The sequence below is a fragment of the Rana temporaria genome, chromosome 3, assembly GCF_905171775.1.
Source record: "Rana temporaria chromosome 3, aRanTem1.1, whole genome shotgun sequence".
In the NCBI taxonomy this organism is placed as follows: domain Eukaryota; kingdom Metazoa; phylum Chordata; class Amphibia; order Anura; family Ranidae; genus Rana; species Rana temporaria.
In genome coordinates this window covers 493,263,157-493,280,250 of record NC_053491.1, presented here as the reverse complement: position 1 = coordinate 493,280,250, position 17,094 = coordinate 493,263,157, and positions in this window count along the sequence as shown.

The window sequence follows — 17,094 nt, the reverse complement described above, 5'->3', positions numbered from 1 at the left end:
CATAAATGCCTGTCCCAGCCTATCAGTGGCTTGTATTTATGTATGACGTTACACGGTATAGGGGGGGAAGGAAGGCACAGTACAGAGGGGTTGGGGGACACAGTAAAGGCGAGGTCAGGCTGATACAGTATAGGGTGTAGTAATGTATAGTGTCAGGTTTGGGTAGTATAGGGTGGTATAGTGGCAGGTTTGGGTAGTATAGGGTGGTATAGTGGCAGGTTTGGGTAGTATGGGTGGTATAGTGTCAGGTTTGGGTAGTATGGGTGGTATAGTGGAAGGTTTGGGTAGTATGGGTGGTATAATGGAAGGGTTGGGTAGTATAGGGTGGTAGAGTGGCAGGTTTGGGTAGTATAGGGTGGTAGAGTGTAAGGTTTGGGTAGTATAGGGTGGTAGAGTGTAAGGTTTGGGTAGTATAGGGTGGTATAGTGGAAGGTTTGGGTAGTATAGGGTGGTATAGTGGAAGGTTTGGGTAATATAGGGCGGTATAGTGGAAGGGTTGTGTAGTATAGGGTGGTAGAGTGGAAGGGTTGGGTAGTATGGGTGGTATAGTGGAAGGTTTGGGTAATATAGGGTGGTATAGTGGAAGGTTTGGGTAGTATAGGGGGGTAGAGTGGAAGGTTTGGGTAATATAGGGTGGTATAGTGGAAGGGTTGGGTAGTATATGATGGTATAGTGGAAGGTTTGGGTAGTATAGGGCGGTATAGTAAAAGGTTTGGGTAGTATAGGGTGGTATAGTGGAAGGTTTGGGTAGTATAAGGTGGTAGAGTGGAAGGGTTGGGTAGTATAGGGTGGTATAGTGGAAGGTTTGGGTAGTATATGATGGTATAGTGGAAGGTTTGGGTAGTATAGGGCGGTATAGTAAAAGGTTTGGGTAGTATAGGGTGGTATAGTGGAAGGTTTGGGTAGTATAGGGTGGTAGAGTGGAAGGTTTGGGTAATATAGGGTGGTATAGTGGAAGGGTTGGGTAGTATATGATGGTATAGTGGAAGGTTTGGGTAGTATAGGGCGGTATAGTAAAAGGTTTGGGTAGTATAGGGTGGTATAGTGGAAGGGTTGGGTAGTATAGGGTGGTATAGTGGAAGGTTTGGGTAGTATAGGGTGGTAGAGTGGCAGGTTCGGGTAATATAGGGCGGTATAGTAAAAGGTTTGGGTAGTATAGGGTGGTAGAGTGGAAGGGTTGGGTAGTATAGGGTGGTAGACTGGAAGGGTTGGGTAGTATAGGGTGGTAGAGTGGAAGGTTTGGGTAGTATAGGGTGGTATAGTAAAAGGTTTGGGTAATATAGGGTGGTAGAGTGGAAGGGTTGGGTAGTATAGGGTGGTATAGTAAAAGGTTTGGGTAGTATAGTGTGATATAGTGGAAGGTTTGGGTAGTATAGGGTGGTATAGTATCAGGTGTGGGTAGTATAGGATGGTATAGAAGCAGGTGTGGGTAGTATAGGGTGGTAGAGTGGAAGGGTTGGGTAGTATATGGTGGTATAGTGGAAGGTTACATAGTTAGTCAGGTTGAAAAAAGACACAAGTCCATCCAGTTCAACCACAAAAAATAAAAAAACAAAATAAAAAACACAGTAAAATCCTATACACCCAACTCCATACCCACAGTTGATCCAGAGGAAGGCAAAAAACCCCAGCAGAGCATGATCCAATTTGCTACAGCAGGGGAAAAAATTCCTTCCTGATCCCCCGAGAGGCAATCGGATTTACCCTGGATCAACTTTACCTATAAATCTTAGTACTCAGTTATATTCTGTACATTTAGGAAAGTATCCAGGCCTTTCTTAAAGCAATCTACTGAGCTGGCCAGAACCACCTCTGGAGGGAGTCTGTTCCACATTTTCACAGCTCTTACTGTGAAGAAACCTTTCCGTATTTGGAGGTGAAATCTCTTTTCCTCTAGACGTAAAGAGTGCCCCCTTGTCTTCTGTGTTGACCGTAAAGTGAATAACTCAACACCAAGTCCACTATATGGACCTCTTATATATTTGTACATGTTGATCATATCCCCCCTTATTCTTCTCTTCTCAAGAGTGAATAGATTTAGTTCTTCTAATCTTTCCTCATAGCTGAGCTCCTCCATGCCTCTTATCAGTTTGGTTGCCCTTCTCTGCACTTTCTCCAGTTCCCCGATATCCTTTCTGAGAACTGGTGCCCAAAACTGAACTGCATATTCCAGATGAGGTCTTACTAATGATTTGTACAGGGGGGCAAAATGATATCTCTGTCTCTGGAGTCCATACCTCTCTTAATACAAGAAAGGACTTTGCTCGCTTTGGAAACCGCAGCTTGGCATTGCATGCCATTATTGAGCTTATGATCAACTAAAACCCCCAGATCCTTCTCCACTACAGATCCCCCCAGTTGTACTCCCCCTAGTATGTATGATGCATATTCTTAGCCCCCAAGTGCATAACTTTACATTTATCTACATTAAACCTCATCTGCCACTCAGTCGCCCAATTAGACAGAGCATTGAGGTCGGCTTGTAAATTGGAGACATCCTGTAAGGACGTTATTCCACTGCATAGCTTGGTGTCATCTGCAAAGACAGAAATGTTACTTTTGATCTCAGACCCAATATCATTTATAAATATATTGAAAAGTAAGGGTCCCAGCACTGAACCTTGGGGTACACCACTGATAACCTTGGACCATTCAGAGTAAGAATCATTAACCACGACTCTCTGAATTCTGTCTTTCAGACAATTTTCTATCCATTTACAAACTGATATATCCAATCCAGTAGACCTTACCTTACACATGAGCCGTGTGTGCGGAACTGTATCCAACACTTTTGCAAAATCCAAATATATCACGTCCACAGCCACGCCTCTGTCCAGGGTTTTACTTACCTCTTCATAAAAGGAAATCAGGTTTGTCTGACAACTTCTGTCTTTCATGACTCAATGCTGTCTGCTGCTTAAATAGTTTTTTTCCTGCAAGAACTCATCCATGGGGTCTTTTATTAAACGTTCCAGTATCTTCCCAACTATAGAAGTTAGACTAACAGGTCTATAGTTACTTGGTAAAGACTTTGTTCCCTTTTTAAATATGGGCACCACATTGGCCCTGCGCCAATCCAGTGGTACTATTCCTGTCTTTAATGAGTCCCTAAATATTAGATACAGTGGCTTTGAAATGACAGAGCTCAACTCACCTAGGATCCGTGGGTGGATGCCATCAGGTCCAGGTGCTTTATCCACCTTTATTCTGTCTAAATATTTCTGGACCATATCACTTTTGAGCCATTGTGGATTTGGGGCTGTGTCACTCCCACCCCCATTTTGGACATGAGCTCCCCCATGCTCCATTGTAAACACAGAGCTGAAGAAAGCATTTAATACATTTGCCTTCTCTTTGTCCCCAGTCACCCACTCTAGATTATTTTGTAAGGGGCCTACATGCTCAGACTTCACCTTTTTACTATTAATATATTTAAATAATTTTTTGGGGTTTGTCCTATCTTTTGCAATCTCTCGTTCGTTTTGAATTTTTGCATCCTTGATTTCCTTTTTACATATCCTGTTATATTCTTTGTAACATTTAAACAACACTAGTGTTCCTTCATTTTTATATTTTTTAAAAGCTACTTTCTTATTGTTTATAGCTTTTTTAACTTTGACCGTGAGCCACATAGGTTTTATTTTTAGCTTTTAAACTTATTGCCCATGGGAACATACTTTGTAGTGAGTTCATAAACAGTCTTATTGAAGAATTCCCATTTCTGTTCTGTGTTCATCGGTGCCAATAGTCCCTCCCAGTCCAAGTCCTGGAGAGCAGCCCTCATCCTTGGAAAATTTGCTCTCTTAAAATTGAGTGTTTTTATTTTTCCTGTATGTATTTCTTTCTTATAGTTAACATTAAATGAAATCATGTTATGATCACTGCTACCCAGGTGTTCCTTTATCTGAACATTAGTAATAAGCTCTGCATGGTTTGAGATTATCAGGTCCAACAGAGCATCATTCCTAGTTGGGGCCTCAATAAACTGCACCATAAAATTGTCCTGCAATAGGTTTTTAAATTTTTGTCCTTTAACTGTCCCAGAAGTGCCATTAATCCAGTCAATTTCTGGGTAGTTAAAATCCCCCATTATTATCACCGTCCCAGACCTTGCAGCCCTTTCCATCTGTGCAAGGAGCTGAGTCTCCACCTCCTCATTAACATTGGGTGGTTTATAACAAACTCCAATGATTAATTTTGAACTACGCACATCTGTATGCAGTTCCACCCATAATGCTTCAGCCTCATCACACTCTCCATCAACCAGGTTCTCTTTCACGCTTGCTTTGAGGTCACTTCTCACATAGAGACAGACCCCTCCACCTTTCCTTTTTACCCTGTCTTTCCGAAATATTGGCGAAAGCCAAAAGGTCAGGAGGTCTAGCAGCTCCGTATTTTGAGAAATACTATCAGGCGATCTCTGTTTCCCGGATGGTAGAATGGATTCATAATAAAGAGGGGAGAAGCTGAGTAAATATGGAGAAGTAAGGTAGATTTTGGAAAGATGGTCTGCATACCACGACAGCACCGGGATTTAGCTATTAGCGCAAATGCACTAACTAGAAATACTTTTAAGATTTGGGATGGCCTAGGGCAGGCATGGCCAAAGTCCGGCCCGCGGGCCAATTGCGGCCTGCGTCCCGGTTTTATACGGCCCCTACTTGCAATTTGCTTTTATCACTTTTGTGGCCCCCCAAGCACCGCACAGAGTAAGGATGAGCTTGGTTTAAAAAAAAAAAATATATATATATATATATTCTCTAATCCCTGAGCGCCTCTCACTGATAAGCTGGGCATTTTGCTGGGGCATGTTCCAAAGCCCATTGGGAAGCTGTCTCCAATAACAGACACTGAGTCATTTCCCGGTGTATTGTCACATTCTGCTGCCTATCGTAGAATGCTGCGGAAGTCACGTGACGGACAACTGCACATGTACAATGCGTTCCAACCGCAAGTGCGATGCGTTCCACAGGATTTACGACACTACCCTTCAGTGAACCCATCACAATTTGTCACGGAAATGACGTATTACCATAGACAGAGCGGGGGGGAGAGAGAGAGAGACACATTCAGAGAGAGAGAGAAATAGAGATATAGAGATACTGAGAGAGAACCGGGGCTCAGGGAGGGGATTACCTCCCCTATGTGCATTACTTCCCTTATATAAAATATATGTACACAATCTCTTTCACGCTCTGAATGTATCTCAGTATCTCTATATCTCTATTTCTCTCTCTCTCTGAATGTGTCTCTCTCTCTCTCTCCCCCGCTCCGTGTATGGTAATACGTCACTTCCGTGACAAATTGTGATGGGTTCACGGAAGGGTTGTGTCGTAAATCCTGTGGAACGCATCGCATTTGCCGTTGGAGCGCATTGCGCAGTTGGCCGCCACGTGACTTCCCCAGCATTCTGCGATAGGGAGCAGAATATGACAACACACCGGTCCACAGCTGCAGAGCTCTCAGTGCCTGTGATTGGTGGCGGTTATTGGCTGCGGCGCTATGCACTGTCGGCTTCCTAGCGGGCTCGCCCTAAGTCATCCTTGCAGTGAGAGGCACTCGAGGATTTCTCAGGGGATAAGATAAGTTTACTACTGTAATATATATCAGAATTTTAAAAAAATAGCTCATCCTTGCCCTGAGTGGATCTTGGGGGCCACAGAAGAGATAAAGGCCAGATTTCTCAGGGGATAAAAAAAAGAAAATATAGATTTTTTACAACCTGAGCTCATCCCTACCCTTAGCAGAGCTCTGGAATTTGTTGGGGGCCAAAGAGGAGATATATATATATATTTTCAACACACACAGCCACAAAGGTAGGATAATTCTTGTTGGGCAGTGTCTTATTGCTCGGACGAACACACTTACACTGAATTTTAATGGTTCAAAGAATGTCAGGCAAAATGGTCGGCCCTCGCGCACATTCACTTCATTAAATCTGGCCCTCTTTCAAAAAAGTTTGGACACCCCTGGCCTAGGGAGACTGCACCACTGGGGCTATAATTCACTACTATCATCTCTATTGAGCACAAACGACTTCAAGCCAGGAAAAGAGGAATATTTCACTAGATGAGCAGAAAAAACAGGAAATACAATTACAAGATGTAATGAAAGGCAATAGGATTTGCACCTATGCGGAAATTACACAAAATGGGGAAATAAGCCGTTAGATAAATGGAGGTACACACAATTACAGCATTTTACACAATCACTGCCACAACCGTTACGGGGAAAAGGACACATGAGAAACTTTTCTGCTCTCCCCTTAGCTTAAATCAAAGTACATCAAAAATGTATAGAATCCTAATCAAGGAAATAGAAATATAGGGCCAGATTCACCAAAGAGATACGACGGCGTTTCTCCTGATACGCCGTCGTATCTCTGTTTCTATCTATGCGACTGATTCATAGAATCAGTTACGCATAGATATCCCTAAGATCCGACAGGTGTAATTGTTTTACACTGTCGGATCTTAGGATGCAATACCGCGGCCGCCGCTGGGGGGAGTTCGCGTCGTAAACCAGCGTCGGGTATGCAAATTAGGAGTTACGGCGATCCACTAAGCTTTTTCCCGTCGTTACGTCGCCGCGAGTGTTAGTTTGCCGTCGCAAAGATAGGGCACCTTTAACAAAGTGGAAAATTACTCCACCATGTAAAAGTATACCCGTCTTTCCCACGTCGCTTTTGAATTTTTTTTATTTTTTTCTTTTTCCCGGCGCAAGTCTTTTTTTCACGTCGCGATTCACAAAACGTTGGCGCGTCGTAATTTCGCACAAAGAACGTCGGGAAATTTGCGTCGGGAGCATGCGCAGCACGTCCGGCGCAGGAGCGTGCCTAATTTAAATGGTACCCGCCCCATTTGAATTGGCCCGCCTTGCGCCGGATGGATTTACGATACACCGCCGCAAATTTCCAGGTAAGTGCTTTGTGGATCGGGCACCTAGACAGAAAATTTGCGGCGGTGTAACGTAAATCGGTTACGTTACGCTGCGCCCGGGCTACGTGAATCTGGCCCTTAATTCCCTTCATATTTGGGGAAATGGGAAGAGGAGATAGGCCCGCTCAGAGATGAGGAACATGGAAGGAAAATTCTGAGAATAGCTTGTTTTTCTTTAGAAGATATAAAGACAGTGGAAATCTGCTATAAACTCCTAGCGAAATGGTATGTGACCCCCCCCCCCCCCAGAGGGTGCACAGGATCGGGCAGAAGGACCCCCAACTTGTTGGAGGGGCTGTGATCCCCGGGGACCTTTGCACACCTCTGGTGGGAATGCACAAAGATCCAACCCTATACAGGAGAACAGGTTCAGAAGAACCCTTGGGATTGTCTATTTCATGATGCAAGGAAAACGGTCCCTCAATATAAGAATTCTCTAGTTCCTCTCCTTTTAAATTCAGCTAAAAGTTTGAGCCAGAGCTTCGGGAGGATTCAAGAAGTTCTGAGCATGAAGGACTGGGTTGTAAGGGTTGAAATGATAAGAGCCATAGAAGAAACTATGCATATAGAAGAGGACTCACTGGAGATATTCCGGAATATTTGGGAGAAATGGAGGGAATTCAGGGAGTCGGGAAGTTGGAGGAATTGAGGAAGGTATAAGGAAGCGAGCAGAGGAGGGGGGTCTTTTTTTTTCCTGGGGGTTGCGTGGGGGGAGGGTCTGGTGGGTAGCGGGAATAAATGTTTAGAGTGTAGATAAAGGAATATGATTTTTTTTTTATCATGTGTATCTGTTTATATTTGTCTAAACAATAAAAAAGAGAATATTCAATAATTGGGGATTTTAATTATCCAGACATATAACTAGATTCAGTAAGAGTTAGGCCGGCGTATCAGTAGATTATCAGTAGATACGCCGACCTAACTCGGAATCTGCGCCGACCTAAGTTTAAGTGTATTCTCAAACTGAGATACACTTAAACCTATCTAAGCTACGACAGCCTGCGCCGTCCTATCTTAGGGTGCAATATTTAGGCTGGCCGCTAGGTGGCGCTCCCATTGCGTTCGGCGTAGAATATGTAAATCACTAGATACGCCAATTCATGAACGTACGTCCGCCCGTCGCAGTAAAGATACGCCGTTTCCGTTAGAGATAGGCCGCCTAAAGATAAACATGCCCCCTAGGTGGCGTAGCCAATGTTAAGTATGGCCGTCGTTCCCGCGTCGAAATTTGAAAATTTTACGTTGTTTGCGTAGGTCGTCCGTGAATAGGGTTGGACGTAATTTACGTCCACGTCAAAACCAATACGTCCTTGCGGCGTACTTTGCCGCAATGCACACTGGGATATGTACACGGACGGCGCATGTGCCGTTCGTAAAAAAACGTCAATCACGTCAGGTCACCCCCCATTAACATAAAACACGCCCATTCAGCCTAATTTGAATTAGGCGCGCTTACGCCCGCCACATTTACGCTACGCCACCGTAACTTAGCAGGCAAGTACTTTGTGAATACAGTACTTGCCTAGCTAACTTACGGCGGCGTAGTGTAAATACCATACGCTCCGCCGCAAAGATGCAGCGGGATACTTGAATCCAGCTATTAGACTTGTTTGGAGGGAACCACGCATTTGTCTAATGCCCTGTACACACGATCGGTTCGTCTGATGAAAACAGTCTGATGGGTTTTCCCATCAGTTATCCGATGAAGCTGACTGATGATCAGTCGTGCCTACACACCATTAGTTAAAAAACCGATCGTGTCAGAATGCGGTGACCTAAAACACAACGACGTGCTGAAAAAAATGAAGTTCAATGCTTCCAAGCATGCGTCGACTTGATTCTGATTATGCGTTGATTTTTAACCGATGGATGTGCCCACAGACGATTGTTTTTTTCTATAGGTTTTTTATCCATCAGATAATTTTAATACAAGTTCCTAGTTTTTTGACTGATGGATAAAAAACCGATGGGGCCCACATACGATAGGTTAGTCTGATTAAAATGCTCCATCAGACCGTTTTCATCAGACAAACTGATCGTGTGTACGCAGCATTAGGCTCGCCAGTTCCTAAATGTCTTGCAGGACAATTTCTTGGGTCAGATGGTAGACGCACCAACTAGAAACAAGGCATTACTAGATCTAGGGCCATATTCTCTCTAAATATCCGCCTGCTGCGCTTAGGGCACTTACACTCCGCTGTCCCAACTTACTGGAGCAGGTGTTGTATTCCCCAAACACTTGCTCCATAAGTTGGGACAGCGGAGTGTAAGTGTCCCGGCGTAGCCTGGCGGATCTCCAAGGGGGCGTCTTCTATTCAAAAGAAGCGCGCCCCCGATGCGAAAGAACTGGGCATGCGCCGGGCTGCAAAAAGCCCAGTGCGCATGCTCCAGTTCTCGGCGGAAAACGTCAATGACGCCGACGTGTGCGTCATTGATGTAAAGTCGTATTCAAGAACGACTTACGTAAACGACGTACCCGACGAAAAAACACGACGGGGACCCGACGCCATCCGTAACATGGCCTACGCGAGACTTGCGGAAACTTACCCCTCATATAGCAGGAGTAAGTTTCCGCTTACGCAAACGACGTTAGCGACGGTTACGCGACGCGAACTCGTTCGGGAATCGGCGTAGAAGGATCATTTGCATACGCAAATGACTCCTTCACGTAAATGCCATCTAGCGGCGGCCGGCGTCATTGCATTTAAGATCCGCCAGTGTAAGTGACTTACAGATGGCGGATCTTAAGTGTATCTATGCAAAAATGATTCTAAGAATCAGGAGCATAGATACACGGGCCAAAAAAGGGAGTTACGATGGAGTATCCTGAGTTACTCCATCGTAACTTTACTGAGAATATGGCCCCCACTGATTACCATCAATATAGACCTGATCATGGATGTGGAAATACGGGGCACTTTAGGAAACAGCGATCACAGGTCAATTGGCTTCAGTATAAATCACACAAATAGGAAACATAAGGGGAAAACAAAGACACTGAATTTTAACTGGTTGCCGACCAGCCGCCGTCGTTTTACGGTGGCAGGTCGGCTCCCCTGCACGAGAGCACGTAGCTATACGTCAGCTCTCGTGCAAGCCACGCGATCGCTCGTTACAGAGCGAGAACCGGGAGCTGTATGTGTAAACACACAGCTCCCGGGCCTGTCAGGGAGAGAAATGCTGATCTTCTGTTCATACAATGTATGAACAGAAGATCAGTAATTTCCCCATGTCAGTCCCACCCCCCCACATTTAGAACACACCCAGGGAACATATTTAACCCCTTCCCCACCCCCTAGTGTTAACCCCTTCACTGCCAGTGGCATTTTTATAGTAATCCAAAGCATTTTTATAGCACTGATTGCTATAAAAATGCCAATGGTCCCAAAAATGTGTCAAAAGTGTCCGAAGTGTCCGCAATAATGTCGCAGTACCGAAAAAAAAAATACGCTGATCGCCGCCATTACTAGTAAAAAAAATATTAATAAAAATGCCATAAAAATACCCCCTATTTTGTAAACGCTATAACTTTTGCGCAAACCAATCAATAAACGCTTATTGCGATTTTTTTTTTACGAAAAATATGTAGAAGAATACGTATATTCTTATATATAAGATTTTTTTAACAATAGCTCATCCTTGCGGGCCACAGAAGAGATAAAGGCCAGATTTCTCAGGGGATAAAGAAAAAGAAAATATAGATTTTTTACAACCTGAGCTCATCCCTACCCTGAGCAGAGCTCTGGAATTTGTTGGGGGCCAAAGAGGAAATATATATATATATATATTCACTACACACAGCCACAAAGGTAGGATCATTCTTGTTTGGCAGTGTCTTATTGCTCGGACGAACACACTTACACTGAATTTTAATGGTTCAAAGAATGTCCGGCAAAATGGTCGGCCCTTGCGCACATTCACTCCATTAAATCTGGCCCTCTTTCAAAAAAGTTTGGACACCCCTGGCCTAGGGAGACACTGCACCACTCGGGCTATTATTCACTACTATCATCTCTATTGAGCACAAACTACTTCAAGCCAGGGAAAGAGGAATATTTCACTAGATGGGCAGAAAAAGAGGAAATACAATTACAAGATGTAATGAAAGGCAATAGGATTTGCACCAATGCGGAAATTACACAAAATGGGGAAATAAGCCGTTAGATAAATGGAGGTACACACAATTACAGCATTTTACACAATCACTGCCACAACCGTTACGGGGAAAAGGACACATGAGGACAACAGAGAAACTTTTCTGCTCTCCCCTTAGCTTAAATCAAAGTACCGTATTTGCCGGCGTATAAGACCACTGGGCGTATAAGACGACCCCCTAATTTTCCAGCTAAATTGTTGGTTTTGGGATATACTCACCGTATAAGAAGACCCCCTTCCTACTAGTCATGCCTCGCCTAACCTCACCTCACTGTGCCATTACATGCCAGACTGTGCCACCATTACATGCCAGACTGTGCCACCATTACATGCCAGACTGTGCCACCATTACATGCCAGACTGTGCCACCATTACATGCCTCACTGTGCCACCATTACATGCCTCACTGTGCCACCATTACATGCCTCACTGTGCCACCATTACATGCCTCACTGTGCCACCATTACATGCCAGACTGTGTCACCATTACATGCCTCAGTGTGCCACCATTACATGCCTCACTGTGCCATTTCATGTCTCGACGATCCCTTACCTTATCCCTGACATGCAGAATCTGTCAGACCGCGGCCGTCCATTATCACTTCTTCTCTATCTCCAATCACTGGAACAATTCTGCCAGGTTCTAATCTGCATGATGGGTTACCGATGTATAAGACGACCCCCGACTTTTAAGAAGAATTTCATGGGTTAAAAAGTCATCTTATACGCCAAAAAATATGGTACATCAAAAATGTATAGAATCCTAATCAAGGAAATAGAAATTTAGGGCCAGATTCACAGCCGAGATACGACGGAGTATATCTCAGATACGCCGTCGTATCTCTCAGAGTTTCTATGCGACTGAATCATAGAATCAGTTACGCATAGATATCCCTAAGATCCGACAGGTGTAATTGTCTTACACTGTCGGATCTTAGGATGCAGTACCGCGGCCGCCGCTGGGGGGAGTTTGTGTCGTAAACCAGCGTCGGGTATGCAAATTAGGAGTTACAGCGATCCACGATGGTTTTTCGCGTTCGCTACGTCGCTGCTAGTCTAGTTTCCCGTCGCAAATTTAGTCGTCGTTTTGGGTGCCCTAACTTTACACAGCTCACATATGTGCTGTATAAAGTATGGCCGTCGTTCCCGCGTCAAAATTTAAAAATTCACGTCGTTTGCGTAAGACGTCCGGGAATACGGAAGTACGCTACGCACGTCGCCGTTCGAAAAAATGACGTCACTTCGCGCAAAGCACGGCGGGAATTTCGAAACGGAGCATGCACAGTAGGTCTGGCGCGGGAGCGCGCCTAATTTAAATGGCACACGCCCATTTAAATTACGCGGGCTTACGTCGGAACCCGCCTGCGTAGGTTTTCATTGCAAGTGCTTTGTGAATCAGGCACTTGCGATGAAAACTTGCGGCGGTGTAACGTATCTATGATACGTTACGCCGCCGCACTTCTACGTGAATCTGGCCCTTAATTCCCTTTATATTTGGGGAAATGGGAAGAGGAGATAGGCCCGCTCAGAGATGAGGAACATAGAAGAAAAATTCTGAGAATAGCTTGTTTTTCTTCAGGAGATATAGGCCCGGATTCACGTAGGAGCGAGCATCTTTGTGCGGGCGTAACGTGTCCTTTGACAGGCAAGTGCTGTATTCTCAAAGTAAAGTTGTGGCGGTGTAGCGTAAATAGGCAGGCGTAAGCCCGCCTAATTCAAATGTGGAAGATGTGGGCGTGTGTTATGTTAATTTATTGTGACCCCACGTAAATGACGCTTTTTTCTTTGAATCAGGCGCCAAGATACGACGGCTCAGACTCAGAGATACGATGGCGTATCTGGAGATACGCCGTCGTATCTCCTACGAGAATCTGGCTCATAAAGACAGTGGAAATGTGCTATATACTCCTAGCGAGATGGTATGTGACCCCCCCCCCCCAGAGGGTGCACAGGATCGGGGCAGAAGGACCCCCAACTTGTTGGAGGGGCTGTGATCCCCCCGGGGACCTTTGCACACCTCTGGTGGGAATGCACAAAGATACAACCCTATTGGCAGGGAATCTTGGCAGCAACCTACCAAATCACAGGAGAACAGATTCAGAAGAACCCTTGGGATTGTCTATTTCATGATGCAAGGAAAACGGTTCCTCAATATAAGAATACTCTAGTTCCTCTCCTTTTAAATTCAGCTAAAAGTTTGATCCAGAGCTTCGGGAGGATTCAAGAAGTTCCGAGCATGAAGGACTGGGTTGTAAGGGTTGAAATGATAAGAGCCATAGAAGAAACTATGCATATAGAAGAGGACTCACTGGAGATATTCCGGAATATTTGGGAGAAATGGAGGGAATTCAGGGAGTCGGGAATTTGGAGGAATTGAGGAAGGTATAAGGAAGCGAGCAGAGGAGGGGGAGGGGGGTCTTTTTTTTTCCTGGGGGTTGCGTGGGGGGATGGTTTGGTGGGTAGCGGGAATAAATGTTTAGAGTGTAGATAAAGGAATATGATTTTTTTTTTATCATGTGTATCTGTTCATATTTGTCTAAACCAAGGGTCTCAAACTGGTGGCCCTCCAGCTGTTGTAAAACTACAAGTCCCATCATGCCTCTGCCTGTGGGAGTCATGCTGGTAACTGTCATTCTTGCAATGCCTCATTGGACTTGTAGTTTTGCAACAGCTGGAGGACCGCCAGTTTGAGACGCCTGGTCTAAACAATAAAAAAGAGATTATTCAATAATTGGGGATTTTAATTATCCAGACACAGACTGGTCGGAGGGAACCACGCATTTGTCTTATGCCCTGTACACACGATCGGTTCGTCTGATGAAAACGGTCTGATGGATTTTATCCGATGAAGCTGACTGATGATCAGTCGTGCCTACACACCATCAGTTAAAAAAACGATTGTGTCAGAACGCGGTGACGTAAAACACAACGACGTGCTGAAAACAACGAAGTTCAATGCTTCCAAGAATGCTTTGACTTGATTCTGAGCATGCGTTGATTTTTAACCGATGGACATACCCACAGACGATCGTTTTTTTCTTTAGGTTTTTTACCAATGAGGCCCACACACGATAGATTAGTCTGATGAAAACGGTTCATCAGACCATTTTCATCAGACGAACTGATCGTGTGTACGCAGCATAAGGCTCGCCAGTTCCTAAATGTCTTGCAGGACAATTTCTTGGGTCAGATGGTAGACGCACCAACTAGATCTACTGATTGCCATCAATACAGACCTGATCATGGATGTGGAAATACGGGGCAATTTAAGAAACAGCGATCACAGGTCAATTGGCGTCAATTAGGAAACATAAGGGGAAAACAAAGACGCTGAATTTTAAAAGAGCCAACTTCCCTAAACTACGATTCTTGCTAGAAGATATAAATTGGGATACAATCTTAGAAACAAAGAACACGGAAGAGAGAAGGGTTTGCTTTAAGAACATATTAAATAAGGGCATTAGACAACGTGTCCCATTGGGAAATAAATTTAAAACAGCGAGCAAAAGTCCTGGATGGCTTAACTCTAATGTACAAATGCATATAAAAGCAAAGGAGAAGGCCTTCAAAAAATACAAGGCTGAGGAATCATCATCAGCATTCAGACTTTACAAAGAATGCAACAAGAAATGAAAGGGTGCAATTAGGGCTGCTAAGATAGAAACACGAAAGACACATAGCGGAGGAGAGCAAAGAAAATCCCAAGAAATTCTTTAAAGCGGAGGTTCACCCTAATATATTTACATCTGACCAACTTCCTTATAGTTGTAAGAAGCACAGTCTGCAATTTTTTTTTTTAATGCCGCACGTACCTTGTAATTAATCTTTTCAATCTGCTTCTCCCTGCGGGAGTAGGCGTTTCTATACCTAAGAGCATCTGGGAGGTCGGCCAGATGATTGACGGCTGTTCCCCCCGGCGGATAAGGCCCCGCCCCCCGTATTTCGTAGGCCCGCACGAGTCACGGCGTTTCCGGAAAAAGCCGAACATTCAGAGCGCATGCGCCGTATAGAGCCGACTCACATCTCTGTGTGTTCGGCTTCTTTCGGAAACCCCGTAACTCGTGCGCGCCTACGCAATACGGGGGGCGGGGCCTTAACCGCCGGCGGGAACAGCCGTCAATCATCTGGCCGACCTCCCAGATGACAATCCCCCTAGGCATAGAAACGCCTACTCCCGCGGGGAGAAGTACATTGAAAACATGGATTACAAGGTACGTAAAGGATAAAAAAAAAAAAAATTCCGAACTGTACTTGTTACGAATATAAGGAAGCTGGTCAGATATACATGTCAATTAGCGTGAACCTCCACTTTAAGTATGTAAAAAGTAAAAAAAGGAGGATGGACCATATTGGCCCATAAAGAATAAGGAAGGACATTTGGTTAGGAAGAATGGGGAGATGGCAAAGGTATTGAATTTATTCTTCTCCTCAGTCTTCATGAGGGAATCGGGGGGCTTCAGTAACCAAAACTGCAGTGTTTATCCTCATGACACGTCACAGTAAGCACCTCCATGGTTAACAGAGGACCGAATTAAAATTAGACTTGGAAAACTTAACATTAAGAAATCACCGGGACCAGACAGCTTGCACGCGGGGATACTTGGGGAACTCAGTCAAGTAATTGCCATTGTTCCTAATTTTTACTGACAGTCCACTGACCGGAATGGTACCAGCTGATTGGAGAAAAGCCAATGTAGCACCAATATTTAAAAAAAGGGCCAAAATACATCCCTGGGAATTACAGACCAGTCAGCCTAACATCAATAGTATGTAAGCTCTTGGAGGGGATGATAAGGGACTATATACAAGATTTTAGTAATGAGGACGGTATCATTAGCAATATTCAGCATTGATTCATGAAGAATCGTTCTTGCCAAACCAATCCATTAACCTTCTATGAGGAGGTGAGTTGCCATCTAGATAAAGGAAGGCCTGTAGACGTGGTGTATCTAGATAAAGGAAGGCCCGTAGACGTGGTGTATCTGGACAAAGGAAGGCCCGTAGACGTGGTGTATCTGGATAAAGGAAGGTCCGTAGACATGGTGTATCTGGATAAAGGAAGGCCTGTAGATGTGGTGTATCTAGATAAAGGAAGGCCCGTAGACGTGGTGTATCTGGACAAAGGAAGGCCCGTAGACGTGGTGTATCTGGATAAAGGAAGGCCCGTAGACATGGTGTATCTAGATAAAGGAAGGCCCGTAGATGTGGTGTATCTAGATAAAGGAAGGCCCGTAGATGTGGTGTATCTAGATAAAGGAAGGTCCATAGGCGTGGTGTATCTAGATAAAGGAAGGCCCGTAGATGTGGTGTATCTAGTGTGACGCTATGCGAGGTGCGATACATGATCATAGGTACATTTCACCTCGCATACGTTCTATCATGAGAGACTGAACCGGAATCCATTCCAGGTTTTACAGCCTCTGTGCCTGGCTAGGATTCCGGTCCGGATGTTTGGGTCCACTGGAGTCCACAATCAGCTGGACTTTAAATGTCCAGGAAGAGAGCACAACAGGGCTCTGGCTTGAAACTCAGGAAGGGACCTGAGTGAGGGGGGCGCTGAGTGCTGGACTGAAAAGGTTTGCTTTACTACATGTTTTGTGGGTGTCAGGGACTAGCCCCACACTGTATAGAGAGGAGATCCTGTTTGTTTAGTTTAGCGCCGGACGGCAAGGATTTAATTTATTGTTTTGTTTATTTTAATCTGCAAACCGTTTATAAATAAAATCTGGCATCCGCCAGACTTAAAAGAAAGTGCCTGCTTACAGACTGTGATTTCAGAAAAGGTGATCCCCACGAGCTAATCCCTCACACTAGATAAAGGAAGGCCCGTAGATGTGGTGTATCTAGATAAAGGAAGGCCCGTAGACGTGGTGTATCTGGATAAAGGAAGGCCTGTAGATGTGGTGTATCTAGATAAAGGAAGGTCCGTAGACGTGGTGTATCTAGATAAAGGAAGGTCCGTAGACGTGGTGTATCTAGATAAAGGAAGGCCCGTAGACGT